Raw genomic sequence first — 15,157 nt, 5'->3', positions numbered from 1 at the left:
CCTTGCTCATGGGGAGTTCACCAAAGTTTTCTATCCCCTTTGATAATTTTGAAATGTAATTCGTGTTCTTATCAATGGAGATAAGTTAAGAGATCAGGAGGAATTTTCAGCACAGCACAAGTCTAAACCATCATCACCTCTTAGGACAGTGAGTTCCTTACACTCATTATGCTTTGTGTGACAATGCACTTGCTTTTTTCTGCTCTAAGTTCACACAAGTTCCTCTTTCCCCTAGTACACCCTATCCCTTATTTTTCATTCCCTTTCTGCCAAACAGTGGACAACACAAAGAACTAAACAGTATATACTGATGCTGGGCATTGACATGTAGACTAAGTGTCCCAATATCTTTCCATGCGTCATACTCACATGGTTTTATAGCCATCCACCCACTTGCTCTTCTCTTGGTTATAGTGCCCCATTTCCTTCTCCTCACCACCCACATGCACTTACCTTTTCTCTCCGTCCTCCACCTGTCTTGGCAGCAAAGCCAAGGGCACCACACCTCAGTTCTGTGGCGGCTGTGATTGATGATCTATTTCGTTCCCTTCCAAGGATATTCACATAGCTGCTACTGCAGAGGTCTTACTCTTTATTGGCTATTTAAAACCAATGAGTTTGCTTCCCCCATCCACACACACGAGCAGTCCCAATCGCCGCCTGATGTACACTTGCTTGGACCCATCCAACGTGTGAACCAGGAGTCGAGGACGAACCAAAATCTAACCTACTTTGCAGGGTTGTTGTTATTGTTGCAGAGGTGAGATTGAGGTTCTTGCAACTGCCCTGAGGCCTTGAAGGTCTTGTTGGAACAGAGAGAGGAACAAGTCAGCTAGGAAGGCACAGCCTTTTAGAGGCATCACTCACTGTCCTGACCCACTTGAAAATGGATATGGAGACTGGGCAGGTGTCAAAGGTCAGCAAAGTTGGGCGTCTGCCAAGGTCTCACACACCAACAGGAAGCGCACAGGCAAGAGCTCTTCCTCTGCAGTTCATCATCTTCCTCCTTCATTCTTCCTCTTGTTCTGCCCCAGGCAATGGTGGTGGTAAAAAGGACAAGCGATAGGGGCCACTTATTTCTTTGACTTTTATTTAGAGACCGCCTTTCCGATCAAAGCTTCCCAAGGCAGCCGACGTCATTAAAGATTTCGAACTACAACAGCAATACAATATATATATGGAAAAGTACCTCAGCGCTATTAACCATCAATAGTAAACCAGATAACAGATAAACCATCCCAACCTGGTTTCACATTTTACAGAGCAGTTATTTAAGTTGCCAGAAGACCCTTTCTAGAACACTGAAGTGTAGTGATCTTCCTGAGGCTCAGAGTCTATACATTCCACAGCTGCGGGGTCACCACTGAAAAGGCCCTCTCCCTTTTGCCTGCCAATTCTACTTTCCTAGGCAGCAGGCAAATGAAGTGTGGGATCAATTGCTGATCTTAATGTGTGGGTAGGTTGGCAGGGGTGTTGGCAGGGGTACAGGCAGCCCTTCAAACAACTTCAGGATTTTCAAGGTTAAAGCCAGCAATTTAAATTGGGCTCAGAAACTCACCAGCAACCAATGCAACAAGTGTAATAAGGGTATTACAAGATCTGACCACCTTGCTCCCACCTTGGCAGCCATATCTTGAATCAGCTGAAGTTTCCAAGCCATCTTTAAAGGCAGCCACACACAGAGCACATTACAGTAGTCAAGCCTAGACATGACTGGGTATAGTTTACTGTGGCTCAGTTTGACTGATGCTGAAGCTGAAGAAATGAACTCCTGCTCACCACTGCCACAAGTTAGTGCAGAGTTCAAGAGAAATCCCTAACCGCATACTTGTTCTTTCAGAGAGAATGCCACCCCATTCTAGACTAGCTGTAAACTTCCTTCTGGAACACGCAACCCTGCCCCCACCCACAGAACCTCCATCTGGACTGGAATTTGTTTTCCCAGTTTAGGACTTCTACGACCTCCCTGGGATTGGAAAACAGAAATGAGAGAGCTGACTGTCAACCACAGACAGGTGACACCGCAGCCCAGACCTCGAGATGGTTTCCCCCAGTGGTTTCATGTAGATGTTCAAAGGCATGGTGGACAATACCAACCCCTGTTGAACCTCTTACGTCAATTGTTACAGGGTAGAGCTGAAGGACCATCTTTTGGAATGCTCATCCAAGAAGTTTCAGCTCCATCACAAAATGTTGTCTCCTATGCCCATCCCTAACAACCAACCCAAAACGATGCCATGGGTAATGGGATCAGGGGAACTAGCAGCCTAGCACTCCCGGTGGTGAGAAGGTTGACTCCCTGAGGGAGGGGGGGCCACGGAGGGTGTCTGTTTTCTTGCCCAGAGGCACTTCCAAAGGTGGATTTGTCACTATGTGGAGGATGAGCTCAGGATTGAACATTAAATTTGGAATGGTGCTTGGAACACATACATGCATGTGCGCACAGCACACACCCCAACTTTCCTTCCACATCTCAGACTCTTAAGACAGCTGTCATATTGCAGTCTATTTTGTCTTTGGCTTCCCTTTGAAAATGGTTACGCAGAGATTCGTACTTGAAACATAGTGTGGAGCCGACTGGCATTCTGGTTGTCTTCAAGGGAGATGTCACCAATGACAGGCTGGCTTGTGCACTGAATGGCTGGGGTTTGCTTATTCGTCCCACGGAACGGAAATCAATCCAGTGGTTACAATTGACATTCACTGTGTTGCTGCTTTCATTCCAAGATGATATGTAATTGATTATGTCCCGTCCCCCCAATCTGTATTGTGTTTTCTTTGCATTCAGATGAATGGGGTAGAATAACGTGACAACAATGTAATTCATTACATTATGCAATTTTGCTATAGTGGACAAATAATGTAGTTTTCAGTGGAAGACGAACTGCAGGAAAATGGAAAAAGTGATGCATCTTACACCCCCTTTCCTGATGATCATTAAGATTTCTTTCTCCTTCTCATTTATTCTTCCCTGCCACCTCTAGAAATATTTGGAAGTGTCACATCCAGCCCTCCCTCCCTTTCATCACAGTAATGATGTAGAGCCGCTTCCTTTGATCACACACATGAAGACAGAACAAACGGTGCCTCCAGAGATCCTGCTCACTGCCAGCAGTCGGCAGGTGTTGCTTGGGCTGCCGCCAAAACACCACCACAGGCTACCTGGCAGAGTATGGATGAAGCACCTGCACCTGTTTCTTTGAAACCCAAAAGTGAGAAGGCAGATCAGGTCACCAGATGGAGGATGCCACTCTATCAAAGAGTGGAAGAAAACCCATAACAATACAGAAATTTGACCTCATTACTCATTTGGCTCGTTAAAAAGAAAAGAAAAGGATGCAGGAATCCAAGGTGAACTATGATTCTTCAATCTGCTAAGCAAATGACCAACATCAAACTCTTATCCGGGCTGGAAAACCAGGGTTGAGGGAGAACTGAAAAAGCTATTTTAAAAAAAACAAACCAACAAACAAAGGCAGCTTGCAGACATGGCACCAGGAAAATACCAATATCCATCCATTAACTTCTTGGGGGTTAAGATCAGCAGCGGGGGGCGCTTTTGGTAGTTCCTCCACTCTCAGAAGCTCAGGGTGGGCAGGGAGATGGCATTCTCTGTGGCAGCCCCTAAGTTGTAGGATTCCCTCCCCACAGAGGTGAGCCTGGCCCCTTCACTGTGCAGCTTTCATTGTAGGCCGAAAGTACAACTCTTCACCCTGACCTTTGACACTTGAGATGCATTTTTTAAGATGTTCTTCTGATTGTCATTTGTTTTAAACTATTTTATTGTTGCGTTCTATTATTGTGTTGTGAATGGGTGGGCAATAACCAATAAAAACAAACAACAACAGCAAGCCATGCACAGTATTTACATGCGCCCAGTTCAATCTGGTACACCAGAAACAGTCCAACAGCACTTTACTAAGAAAATTTAAGGAATGTGTGAAAACTATTACTGCTTAAAAACAAACAAAACAAAAACTAGCAGCTTTTATAAGATGTTTCCAGCTTTGGCAGAAGACTCCATGGAAGTACTCACAAAAATCACCAGCATATGCTATCCTTCTTATTATAAATCCTTGCATAGAATTCCTTGCAATGTCCCTTTATTTGGCTCCAGCTGAAGCTTCTTCCTTCCCAGCGGCATCCAAACTATGTAAATGCCCCACTTGAGTATGTGCATTGAAATCTGGTGGATCAAAGTTTCCCATTTCTGCTACATTACCATTCAGTCTCCCTTGCAGAAATCAAAGAGATGTTGCAGTTTATGTCCTGCTTAATCTCCTTTTGCAAACAAGGGACCTAGCTGCTCTCTAACTGATTTTGTTGTTGTAAATTTCTGATCACACACGGAAAGAAATGAGCCAGTAAAATCTCGGCTACATTTGTTGATCAAAACTCAGATGCACCATATAAAGAAATGCTATCAATGCTGTTAGCTGCAGCTAGAAAGCTAACAGCAAGAAATTGGAAAACTGATGATGGAGGAACTTTCGATGAATGGGAAAATTTAACACGCCAATATGCCTTAATGGAAAGATTGGCAAAGCCACAACAAGAAAAACCAACATGGAGGATGAGTTCATTAGATGGTGGCACAGCTTCATTCTACATTCCAGAATCAGTGAAAATGGGACTTCAGTAGCAGCTTCCTAAGAACTTTCCTGGAGAGAACTTGATAGGTTGAGATGAAACAATGCACTGTCCTTCACATTCTCCCTATGCATTATGAAAATAAGCTTAATGACACAAAAGGGAATATTGCACATCAAAGAAACCCAACCAAATATGATGTGATATTTTTGCATGATATTGTTATATAAATTGGGGTGGTGAATACGTGTACTGCCATTCTGGAGGGAGGGAGCTGAATACCGTCCAAAACTAAATTCAACAGGAGAAACAAACAAATGAAATGGTGGGTCATTGCTATGAAGAAGGCAGCCCTGCAAGTTTTCACTACTTGGTTCAATGGAGGTCTGTTTACTCTTGGGTAAAGAAACGGAATGCAATGAAAAGTTTATATATAATATGCGCTTGTTAACAAATTACAAGAAGGGTATTTGTATATGTTGTCAAGCCTATGGGGCCATGTCCACTGTGTCCAGTGAGTTGCAACAGGAATGAAAAAGCTTTTTGCATTTTAAAACTTAAGCCCCAAATCAGTAGCATTTTAAAGAATAAAAAATGCTACAGACTCATAGAGTGATGCATTGCCTAGCCATAGAATCAGAGTGTTGTTCTGAGGAAATGGAGGTAGATTCGTTATATAAAAGACATATATAAAAGTGAGTGAGAGTTTCCTTCTAACCATGTAATAAAATCTCTGAAGCTTCTTCTTCTTCTTCTTCTTCTCCTCCTCCTCCTCCTCCTCCTCTCTCCCTTCATTAGTTTACACTTGCTTCATTTTCTGAAGTTCTCTTCAGCTGAAAGGGGTAGATCAGTGTACTGCTTCAAAATATAAATGAGCATTGGAAGCCCATGGGGGAGAAGCACAGGCATCATAATACATATTCCAAACCCAGTGGATCAAGAGATGTTTCCAAAACATGCCGTGGAGTGGGGGGGGGAGAGAGTTATGCGAAGTTGTCTCAAAACTTCTCCAAGGCATGGTGTGGGGGAGGCAAACACAAGATGAACTCATTCACAAGAGTTATGGGATGTTTCTCTGTGCAGGTCGTGGTCAAGTGAGGAATGCATAAAGTTGGCCTTGCAACGGAAACAGCACTTGCAAAGAAATCCAGGCTGAGATATCTCCACAAGAGTGATGTCAGATTAGAAAAGGGGGAGAAATTCTGTCCTGTTCACATTTTAAGGCTACCTGATTTGCACTATCCAAAACAATATGCGAACTGAAACAGCCATCAAATGCAGTTCTCCAGCTAAGTAATGTATAGAAAACCGTTATAGCAACCGAGGAATTTCGTTGTTTCCCGCAAGGGGGCAATGACAATAAAGATTTATTCTATTCTATTATTCTATTCTGTTCTAAAAAAAACTCGTATACTTGTGCATAATTAGTGAATATAACATACAGAAATGCATTATATTAAGGGACACATTATATTAAGGGAAATGCATTATATTAAGGGAAATAGCTTGCAAAAGCATGCCCATTGGGGGAAATGACATGTAAAAATATATTCACACTATGTTTTAAAGGCACACTATGTTTTAAAGGCAGATTGGCAAACTGATGTAGAAACATTGAGAACTAAACTTAAGATTGGGAAAATGACAAATGGAAAAACCAAAATGGATTCACCCATCCCCATCAGATGTATCCCTTTTGAGCTATTTCTTTCTGCTTTGAGTCAGTGACATACGTCCTTGTGCCTGGCTTCAGAAGAGGTCACCTCCTTCTAGTATGCAACTCTTACATATTCCAAACATCTTCCCTTCCCTGCAGGCATCCTTAAGTTTCGTCACCCAATGACCTACTTGATGTTATTACAATAAATGGTTGTCCCAGCAGCAGTTCCAAACAACCCAGAGTAATGAGAAATGTTATTCTGCTGGGTAGGTTCATGTAGGTTCATGTGCCATGTATCATATGCATGCAATGAGTGGCTTTTAAAATTAGTTTTCATTGAATGAACTTACTGGATGGGTGGGTAATGTTTTGGAATGAGCCTGTACCCGCAGATGCTAACCCAGAAGTGCTAGTCCCATTTTGTCTCACGCATTAGCAACATCTAGCATAAAACTGAGAGAAAGGAGTGACTTTTCACTGGGACCAGCCAAAGAGAACACACTGCTCAAATCATAGTTCATCTGCATTGGCCTCAATTTTGCTTCTGGGCCAACTCAAACCACACTGCTGGTACTGTCAGTCACTTGGCTACCGGAAAGAGCTGGTGTTCTTCCAACTCATAAGCATTTTCTGAAGGTGTCAGAGAAGTACTCAAGAACTATGTTTAAAGCAACTTCACCTTCTGAAGTTTGATTATTTTTAAAAGCAATAAACAACAAGTTTTCTGAATTATCCACTGGCACTGGACAACTCAACTGAAACAACTCACCACCACCCCTTCCCTCTCGTAGAAGTGGAACCAGAACTGGTTCAACTGCTCGCACCAAGTGATTTATTAAACAGCTTTATCCATTTGCTTTTTCCATTCATAAATTTACTAAGAGAATCTCCACTTTTTTAATGACTTTGCTCATCATGTTCAATTATTCAGCGACTGATTTTAGAGAGCCTGTAAATAATTCACAAACTGTTCCTGTGATTCTTTTTTTGATCCCTGGAGTTCTTCATTCACGTGGCTGATCACACATGATTGCCAGGCTCCAGAGTCAGACATTTCAGTGAGCTTACTAGTAATTTATAGGAAAGGCTCCCCAAACCTTCCCCAAAAAATCCTCATTAAATGGTCCTTTAAGTAATACAGTCCCCTTACAAATGTAGGATAAAAAATCTCCTGCAACACACCTCAAACCAATGCAGGGTTTTGGGATGCAAAAGCTACTCCTCCTTCTTGCTGGTTGTACCTGCAAGCTCTACACTTCATTCAACAATTGTGCTCACAATGGGGTGATGCTTCCCAAAGCAAGCTGGAAGTGTGAATGGCAGAGGCGCATCATTCACATGCACTAGAGATCTGTGGCCCAAACAGAGCTCATAAGCACATTTATCATGGGTATTTAATAAGGCATGGCTGCCACTCACATTTTACACTTTTACTGCAGAGGGGAGAAAAAAACATTGTAATGCATTGCCACATAAAATATAGGCTCACTCCAATACTTTTTCAGTATGTATGTACATTGATGCAGGGAGAGAAAGTGTGCCTCTGGCTGATGGCAATGGCCAGAGCGTGCTTCTCGTCTGATCTGCAATCCCAGGGCAGTTGGCAGATGGAGCAGATGGGCAATGGGTAGGGTGCCAAGTTGGTTTTCCCTTTGATGTGACATTCTTCCTGGGAGTTAGGAAGTGCAAGTTCCCAATGGCCCTTTGTCCTCTGACCAATGGTGTTCATGGAGCAGTGCCAAATGAAGGCTAACCAGGAGACTCACAGGAGCAGGAGTAATTCTCCCTTTTGTATTTCTTCTGGGTTTTTCTTTTCTTTTTTTCCTGTGTATGGTGTCCAAACCTTACACCTCAATTCTAATGAAGGTTCATCCATTTACATCTCATAAGAAGTTTCTGCTGGTCATATAAATTCAGAACTCTGCTGATTGTCTCACAATACATTTCACAGCTGAAGACTAGTTTCAGTTTAAAAGTAAATTGCTAGCTTGTGCAAATAGTGCTGTGAGGAAATCATTCAGAGGAAAGGAAGTTATATAATTAGGAACGTACATTAGTTTTAAGAGCACAAAGATGAAATGCTATTCTGCAATAGGAGCTATGGCTTAGTCCACAACACATTTTATTGTTGCCAGTTATGCAAAACGGGAGAGCTACATATTAGAGAACTTGCATAAGATGAATCCAGTATTAAAGGTTATCAAAATGAGAGTAGAAATAAATATAATGTCATTATCGAAGAAATCTACAGTGCAGAAAAATTAGAGTTGCGTACATTTCTGGTTATTTTGTTGCAAAAAGCTAGCAAAAGTGGGCTTGGTGATAGAGCCCCATGCATAAGTCCCTATGTTCATTCAGAGACTTCTCCAGATAAAGACCAACAGGGCTAAGAAAAAACTTTGTATCTTGGAAAGGTATAGATGGTCAAAAGAGAACACAGGACAATAGACTGATACAGCTTCATAGACATTCAAAAGTTACAGAGAGGGCAACTGAAAGGATCAAGAGTACCGTGAAGCATCATCTCAACAAGCACCGGCTTAAGCTTTTGGGTCATTTCAGTTTAGAAAACAGAAGGGACATGATAGAATTATATAACCATGAAAAGAAATAACAGAAAATATAGCAGAAGTCAGGGGCATCAACAAAATCAGTAAAATGAGGTGAGACTAGAAAAACTAGTTTGGAGAAAAAAGATGAACCAATCTTTAATTCAGGCTATGCATTTAATTTAAATTTATATAGCTGCCCATCAATAAATATTCCTTAGAGAGAGAGTGGGGGAAGCTTTCATAATAGATAAAGCATAAGCCCAGTTTTAAAGCACAGCTAAATCTGCTGTTACTGAAAGTTGAACTTGCAAATAATGCAGTGTGAAATATGGAGTGGGTGGAGGGCGACACAGGAGAACAGCTAGGGAAGCAGTTGGACCCTTGGATGACAAGGGAGTCAAATATGTGCTAATAGAAGATAAGGGGATTGCAGAAAAACTAAATAAATTATTTGTGTCTGTCTTCACTGCAGAAGATATATGGCAGAATGCTGTGCCTAACTAAACTTTGCAGGAAGGGAGTATGAGGAACTGAGGCAAATAGTGGCGATAAGAGACAAAGCTCTAGGTTTAATAGACAAAATAAAAACTGTCAAGTCTCCGGTTCCAGGCGGCATCCACTTGAGATTTCTCAAAAACAAAAAAACCCAACCCTCAAATGTGGAATTTGATATATGTACAAAATATATGTAACATGTCACTCATACCAGAGGATTGGAAAGTGGCCAATATAACACCATTTTTTTAAAGGATCCAGAGGGGTTCCTGGAAAATTACAGGAAGTTAGCTTAATGAATGTCACATATATGTTCACAGGGTCTGAACAGGCAATGTCTGACCAGGAACAAGACCATGGGGTTATGGTGGACAACTCTATGAAGATGTCAATCCACACTTGGAGTACAGTGCATAATTCATAGAATAATAGAATCTTAGAGTTGGAAGGGACCCAAGGCTCATCTAGTCCAACCCCCTGCAATGCAGGAATCTCAACTAAAGCATGGCCATCCAACCTCTGCTTAAAAACCTCCAAGGAAGGAGAGTCCACAACCTCCCAAGGGACACTGCTCCACTGTCAAACAGCTCTTACTGTCAGAAAGCTTTCTCTGAATGTTTAGTTGGAATCTCATTTCTTGTAATTTGAAGCCATCGGTTCGAGTCCTACCTTCCAGAGCAGAAGAAAACAAGCATGTTCCCTCTTCCATGTGACAGCCCTTAAGATATTTGAAGATGGCTATCATATCCCTTCTCAAGTCTCCTCTTTTCCAGCTCCTTCAACCATTCCTCATAAGGCTTGGCTTCTAGACCCTTCATCATCCTAGTTGCACACGTTCCAGCTTGTCAACATCCTGAAATTGTGGCACCCAGAATTGGACACTGTATTCCAGGTGTGGTCTGACCAAGGCAGAATAGAGGTGGTCCAGGAGGACTCTGCCAGGAATCACGTAGGATCGGGGATGCGGCGCACAGGCACGCAAAGGGCGCCCTCCATTTGATGCAGAGAGCGGTCATTACTTCCCTTGATCTGGCCACTATAGTTCTATTACCATAGTACTCCTATATGTTGCTTATGGAGATCCCAGAGGAATCCAGCTGTCCATTGCTGGAGACAAAATGCTGAGAGAAATGGATTGCTCCCACAAAACAGTTATTGTTATCTTAAATATTTGTGCCAGGAAATCAGTCCCTTGCTATAACTTTATAGTTTTTGCCATTATTTTGGTGCAGTAGCCAGTATACCTCATTCTAAGCAGTCACTTGCTTGATCAAATAATGGGGTCAGGCCATTACTGTCATTGACAGTCCAAATCTTCACATGAAGAAACTTCCAAACAAGCTATGTCGTAATTTACAACACTAAACTCTCTTTTGTTTTGTTAATCATCACTAATGTGACAGCTTAAGAAAACAGAAAAACAGTCTGGAAAGGCAATAAAATACAGTATATGGAACCTAACCAACAAGTGGGTCACTAAACATGTTCTCATGGGCCAAAGAGACAGGAGGAGGATGGTATTTTAACAAGTATAAACATGCGTGGACATGCTGGCCAGACACTGCTGGTTCTCAAGAACTTGCAACATTACTTCGGGGTGTGGTATTATACTTTGCTTAAGTAAAATAATAGGAGCACACACCCTAATTGTTCAACTGTGTTAGAGCATTAGCTCAATAACCATTGCATTGCAGAATTTACCCCCTTATAACCCTACAGAAACTTAATTACGTTGACTCCTACTCTTACACTTATTTATTTAGACTTTTCAACCTTGCTTGTCTTCAGATGATATGCAATAGTTCACAACCATCTTTAAACCAATTGACAAAAAAAGGATGAACTCAGGTGGAACCAGTACTGGCTATAGTGTTGACATGATCCTACCCCAAACACTCATTGCAAAAAATTCCATGTCTTTTTCAAGGCATCACCTAAGGCATCACCACCAGAAATCAGAGAATCAATGACATACAGCAGGAGTGGGGAACCTCAGTGCTGAGCCCAAATATGGACCTCCAGACCTCTATCTGACCCTTGGAACAATTCCCAGGCCACATCCTGCACTGACCCTGCTTCTCACCCCAAGTGTTTTTGCCTGGCTGAAATGTGTCCCTGAACTCTGATATGCCTCTTGCTTGTCTAGATGGCGGACAGAGAGGTGCGAGTAGGGAGGGCCCTTGGGCTGAAAAATGCTCAGCACCCCTGGTATAAGGGGACTCTTCTACACAACCCTCCAAGGTGTTCTCCTACACAGAAGTCCTCTCAAAATGAACAGATTCATGGAGCTTCTGTAGGCTTGGCCAATGTGAGCTTCCCAGCAGATGAATAGAGATGGAGATGTTAAAAGCCATCCTATATTATAATTTTCACGCAAGAACTGTGTTAGCAGCACTTTGCCACAACATTACATTGTAGTAAAAGGAACTGGTTCCTCTATGGAACTGAGAGATATTGATAAACACAACCATTCAGGCTGAGGTGTGTTTAAATTTGACTGAAATTGTTTACAGTTACAATTAACAATTTGTTGGGGGGGGGGGCTGAAAACCAATGGTGCGTTTTCTTAGAATCATAGACTTGTAGAGTTGGAAGGATTTTAAACTATTAATGAAATTGTAGATGAATCTTTGACACCTCTATGCTAAGAATATGTACACAGCATGTACAAAGCACCCATTGGGTTCAGGCAAGGCTGAATTTGGTGGTCCTGATTGGGCCCCAATTCAGGCCTGATTGCTCCAAGCCTCAAACTAAATTTGGACCTTATACAACCTTGGGATCAGGCAGGGTGGAGGCAAAGTAATCTATGATGCAGACAGTCAGTCTCACCTGCGTCATCTTCTTCTCCCTGCTCACCGCCCCACTGCATGTTTAATATCTGCCCCCTCTCCTTTTTTTCAAGGTGATCCAGGACTGCCAATCCATAAGAGCCTCAATTCAGTCCAATTTGGTTTGGAATTCAGCCCTAAATGTACACCTGTAGGTTATTTAAAACAAATGTTTCTCACGCACACCTACTACTAAGAGGTGTGCTTTCTGTGAATCCCAAGAGACCAACAAGAGTGCAGTATTATCATCAGCAGTAAACCACAATGATATCATGCCCAGTTTTAAAAAGTGTCTGCCTGAGCAGCTACCACAAATGTAAGTTTTATTCTGCCAGTTCTCTCTCGCAAGTTAAATGTAAAAACAATGAAGATTCTTGTAGCATCTTAAAGACTCACAAACATATTATGGCACATGCTTTTTTAGAATGGAGTCCACTTTAGCAGTTACATGAAGTAATACTAGTTTATTGATTTACACAATAAGCAAGAGTTGCAGTGAACATGCTTATTACCCAAGGAATAAAGATTCAATAAAGTGGTTTCACGCCCTCCTTCCTTCCTTTCATTGAAAGACTACCTTCTCCTCTTGTTCCTCTTCCTCGTCAACACCCTCAGGCCTTGCTAGGAGCATGATCAGATCTTCTTTCGAGGTGGCTCCCCACTGATAAGAAGTATCTAGCACATGCAGAAGCCAAATGGAGATGGGCAAACTGTGCACCTGGCTCATGACATTGCATCCATAGATGAGAAATGCATTGTGAACTCACTGCACAAGCTCAAGATGCAAAGCCATAGCAGAACTATTTGGCCCTACCAAACATCAGATACAAATATCATAACTTCCTCCTTTTCTGACAGCGTAATATATGAACAGCAAAGTCAAGAAGCCTTTTTTATATAAAGAAATTAGAAGCCTTGTTCAATGGAGGGCAAACTTTGACAGACACACAAAATGGAGGCTGACAATAAGACAAGGGGAAAGCAAATGCTCCCCCTTTAAATATCTCAGAAGCAAGAAAGCAGAATTTAGCCTCCGCGTGTCCTTCCGTGTGCTGCCATTTGCATTTTTGCTGCTGCCCTTTTCCATATCATCATCATCATATATCTAATGTTAGTCAGAGTAGATCCAGTGAAATTAGCGTGCTCAGATCAGAACTTTGTTGGACGCAACCCAATCACTCCAGGAAGAGAAGAAAACAGATGCAGGGCCACCATCAGCTCTGCTGGGGAACCAGAATCTTCCCTCCAGCAGCTGTACCACATCAGGATGTAGCGAAAGAAGGAAAGGAAGGGATGCAGGTTCACTCAAGAGACAGTGTGGCACTAAAATTTGGTGCCCCTCCACCTCTCACACTCCATTCTAAATAATAGTTGTGGCATCCCTGGCAGCACCCCCAAACCTCTATGCCCCCTAAATCTGCCTCTGTCATTAATGCTGCCTCCCATGATGGTGCTCATCTCTGGGTTATTTGTGGGGCCTGCCTGGTGTTTTTACATGAGTAGAATGTGTGCTTTTATTTAAAATGCATCTCTGGGTTATTTGTGGGGCATAGGAATTCGTTCATTCCCCCTCCCCCCAAAAAAAATATAGTCCGGCCCCCCACAAGGTCTGAGGGACAGTGGACTAGCCCCCTGCTGAAAAAGTTTGCTGACCCCTGGTCTTGGTCCTTATTAATATATTGGTGGGTGAGCATTTTATGTTAATCTGTCATCATTTTGAATTTTCCTGGCTTTAACTTGTTTTTGTATGCTGCATTTTATATTGTCAAGTCATTCTGATACCTTTAAAAAAATAGATGAAATTTAGTATTAAAAGAACAGGGATTTGTAACAAGAAACTGGTACCTGAGTTTGCTTATTTCCTCTTCCTTCCCAATCCATTTCCCTTTTGTGTCATTTATTTTAGATTGTAAAACTGTGGGCAGAGGTTGCCCTGCTTTTATTGATTAGTAAGCTACTCTGAGAGGCCCCCCCTTCCTTTTCCTGAAGAGCTAGGGTAAAAATTCCTGAAACAAATAAAATAGTGTTGCATGTTTGTTATGTGTCAGTCGGTTGTAGATCTATGATGACAGCAGCTAAGCAGAAGAGAAAGCCTTTCTTGTTCTGCCCTGAAGGGTGTGCCCAGTCACTCAACTGGTTAGATCATCTGCTACCTAAAACTTGGAGAGGAAGTTAGTTCCCATGAAGACAAGGGACTAATGATGGTGGTGAAAGCCAGGTAATGTGTGGGCAGGAGCTATTCATTCTCATGATGAGAAGCATCATAATTTGGCTTTTGCTCTCAGCACTCATTCCTCCGCTTTCACTGCTGATGGACTTGGATAATAGCACTCATCTAGCTTAACAAGCGTGCGTCTTCATTGACCTACAAGTAAAAGAGGCCTCTCCCTTGGAGAAAGTGTTCTGGCTAAGATAGCAGCTTTGTATAGCTTCCAAGAGCATCAATGGAGGAAACGGACCTTCGTGGGGAACAGAATCTTGTTTTGTGTAAATAATAATAATAAAATAACTGACAGTTTGTACATCCTGAAAATAATATTCTTGGGTCACATGGATTACATCTCCAGCATGCTAAAACAGCCTCAGGGTGGGGTGGGGGGCTTTGCAATGTAAGATTTTTGAGAGTGTATATATCTACATATATGTGTGTGTGTGTGTGTGTGTGTGTATGAGATTTTTGAGAATATAAATATATATATTACATTGATTTAAAAATTCAAAAAGTGATGAGCTTTGGGTGCTTTCTTGGTTAGAGCATTTATTATAAACCATTTAAGATAACATTTCCTGGTTGTTTAACAATGTTGCCACCCATTTAATGTCTAATTAAAAAGAGACTCAAGCAGATTCACATCACACATTTAAAGCACATTAAATGCAGATTTAACACAGATGTCTCCTTCAAAGAATCCTGGGAATTGTAGTTCACATAGCCACACTTCCCAGCACCCTTAATGAACACAAGATTCTTTGGGAGAAGCCATGCGTTTTAAACGTGTGTTGAATATGCTTTAAACAGTAGAGTTGGT

Source organism: Lacerta agilis, chromosome 2, assembly GCF_009819535.1.
Source record: "Lacerta agilis isolate rLacAgi1 chromosome 2, rLacAgi1.pri, whole genome shotgun sequence".
NCBI lineage: Eukaryota > Metazoa > Chordata > Lepidosauria > Squamata > Lacertidae > Lacerta > Lacerta agilis.
Note: the sequence above shows the minus strand (reverse complement) of the source record.